This window comes from Marmota flaviventris, chromosome 7 (assembly GCF_047511675.1).
Source record: "Marmota flaviventris isolate mMarFla1 chromosome 7, mMarFla1.hap1, whole genome shotgun sequence".
NCBI lineage: Eukaryota > Metazoa > Chordata > Mammalia > Rodentia > Sciuridae > Marmota > Marmota flaviventris.
In genome coordinates this window covers 451,467-454,643 of record NC_092504.1, presented here as the reverse complement: position 1 = coordinate 454,643, position 3,177 = coordinate 451,467, and positions in this window count along the sequence as shown.

Below are 3,177 nucleotides of genomic sequence, written 5' to 3'. Positions count from 1 at the left end.
GGTGGTGGTGGTGGTGGCAAAAAGCAACTGACAGGAGTAAACATCAAGGATGAATAAACAACATGGATCAGCAGAGAAACTTGTTTGGACTTGTTTGGACTTGTTTGGACTTTGCAGTAACTCAGTGACTTTTTAGTGCTGGTCACAAGATGACCAGAGAGTGTGTCTATATTAGATAAGTGGATGATATAACCTTTTTGAGTGTGGATGATGTAACCTTCTAAGTTGTGGTCATAGGATGATAAAGTAGTCAGGCAGTATGCTTATGTTAGATAAGTTAGGTATGAACAACTTGTAAAGTATATAAGCGCGGGGGAAACTCCATGTAATTGCTCACAACTAACTCTCGTCGCCTGAGAGTAAGATCGTGCAGTTGTGTGCCAGCCACCTCGTGTATTGCTTTGTGTGGTGTGCGAATAAACCAGCATTTCAAAAGGCAATCGAGTTCGTGCTTGGTGTTCGCGTACGTCGCGGTCCGGGGTCCAGTGCAGATATCCGGAAGGGAACTCCTGGTAACCAGACAAGGCTGAGAAACTGCTCGTGACAGTAACCTGGAACCTGCTTTACCTAGGCTACTGGTTTGATAAAGTCTTCCTTACATGGATGTGTTGTAGGGACAAATGAGGCAAGGCACCGACCGAACAGAGCAGGAAAACGGTTTTATTTGGCTGCAGCCAAGTTCAGAGGACACGGCTGGCTTTTGCTGTAATGAATTAATCCCCTGAGTTCAGGTAGTTTCAGAGTTTTCTACCGAGCATGTAAGGGGAGGGGCTCAGAAACTCATGGTCAGCAGAAGTTCACATAAAAGCAGCTTTTTCTCTCACTGTTCTGGGCATGTTAACCCCTCGAGGACAACACCTGAGAAGGGGAGAGCTTCTTCTCCCCTGTCTAGTCTCCCCCTGCCAGCTGTTACCATGGAGTCCAGTTGGTAACTTCTTCTCGTATCTTAAACCTGTAGACATCTCTGTGAAGTCCAGCTCAAGGCCAGAGGCCTTGTTTGCACATTTCTTCAAAGTACTATTCTGGATATGTTTGTGAAAAACTAGTAAGGGGGAGTGCTGGTATCTTCTCGGCCAGTGGCCAAGTAAACAGGGCGACACGAAAATAGGAAGTTTATCCACCTTGAGTTCTTTGGCAGAGACTCTTCGGCTGCCTGACAGACCTAAAACCAGTCTGGGTGAAGATTTCTGAAGAGGCCCAGTTAAGACTTTTCAGTGGAGAAAGGGGGTGCCACTTCAGATGATGAATCATCGCAAAGACACATTGGACTGACCCAAACATATCACATATTTTAAGATTCTTCTCATTCACGGCAAAGAGTAAGCAGTTTTACCTAACAATAGTTTGGTTTCAAAAGGCTTTTTTTTTTTTTTTTTTTTTTTTAAATCTAATCCCCCTGCTTTTCCCTTAGAGCTCTTCTCTTTTCTCTAGGAAAACTCTACTCTTAGTCAGAGGTCCAAATCTCCGTTCAAATGACACAGGGAAAAAAAAAAAAAAATTCTCTCAAGCACCTGGCCCCCTCCTGCCCCAAACAAAAAAGTTCTGGGTGATCAATGAATTTAAGAGGCAGGAAGAATGGATCATTAACAGAAATGAACATAACCACAGTTACTACTTTCTAAGAATTGGAAAGAATTACCCAGGGCAGAGCTTCCAATTGAAACACTGTAATTATTAGAGAACAAACAAACAAAGAAACAAACAGACAGACAGACAAACAAAAACCCTGAAGTACAAGAGACTCTCCCCTTCTCTCTCTATAACTTACACACACTCTCTCTCTCTCTCGCTTGATTTTCAGTTTCTCACTTAGTGGAGCACCCCTTTTCTTTAGGATCAATCTCCTCCTAGGTTTCTTTTTATACCAAAGGGGGGCAAGTTACACATGATCCAGGAGAAGGAGGCCAAAGCAATCAGATTACTAAGGAACATCAGGAGAGAGAAATTAAATGCTGGTGGACACATTGAACCAATGCTGTGAAACAAATGATATTCAAATTAACCTCTTAGTTTAGTTTTAAACCAATCGGTCAGCATAAATGCAGAGTTAGAGAGACAAACTGACCCTTAAAACAGATACGCGAAACCATACTGGAATTTGAAACAGGTTGGGAATTGTGAACAGCCTGGAGAGGCCACATTTTTCTTCCTTCAGGGGCAGTGGGAGAGACTTTGCACTGCCTTTTGTTATGTAAATTAGAACTGAGACCTGCCCCCAAGCAAGCCCGGTTTAGTGTAAGAATCTTACTTCCCCGCCCGTCCTGATAACTGGCACCCCATCCTGACAGAAAACAAATTTTCCCTTGCAGACAAAGTGGTAGGAACCCAAAGAGGCTGGAACCACCCCTCCCCCTCCCCCCCCCCCCCCAAAGAAAAACCACAATGGCACCGAGAAGGAATAGTACAAGTACCTGCTCTCTCTAGGCTACTGATTTGATAAAGTTGACACTTTGTTGGGGGTATTTCAATCTCACCTTGACCCCTGACCTGCCCCTCTCAAGAGTTTGTGAAAGATGGATGCTGCTATTTCTCCCTGAGATTTGTGAATCTACAGGTTTATACTTTCTTTGGGTTTAATCCGGTTCTTGAAATGACTCCTGGCAGTGGCCAACATGCCCGACCTCCAGCTTACTTTTGTGTTGTTCAGAGAAGAGTTGTGGTGTGATTTCATCTTTTAGACTTTGTGGAGATTTGGTTTATGTTCCATTCTACGGTCAACTTTGGTAAACATTCCGTATTCGCTTTAAAAGAATGTCTGCTGTGTGGTGGTGGCCTTGCAGTGTTCTGAACATGCCCATTAGGTGTGGGTTGTTCGCGATGTAGTTCTGCTGTCCTTTGTTACTGATTATTTATTTATGGCCTAAGTCGTCAGCTGCTAAGGGATGAGTGTTCTCGCCTCTTTGCCATAATAGATTTATCCATCGTTTCTTTTAATTCTCTCTGGTTTTCATGTAGGTATTTATTTATTCATTCATCCATTTATTTATGTATTTATTTATTTTTCAGCTGTAGATGGACACAATATCTTTATTTTTATTTATTTATTTTTATGTGGTGCTGAGGATGGAACCCAGGGCCTCACGAATGCAAGGCAAGCACTCTACCACTGAGCTACAATCCCAACCCTCATGTAGGTATTTTGAGGTTATTGAAAGACTTGCACACTACCTTAAGATT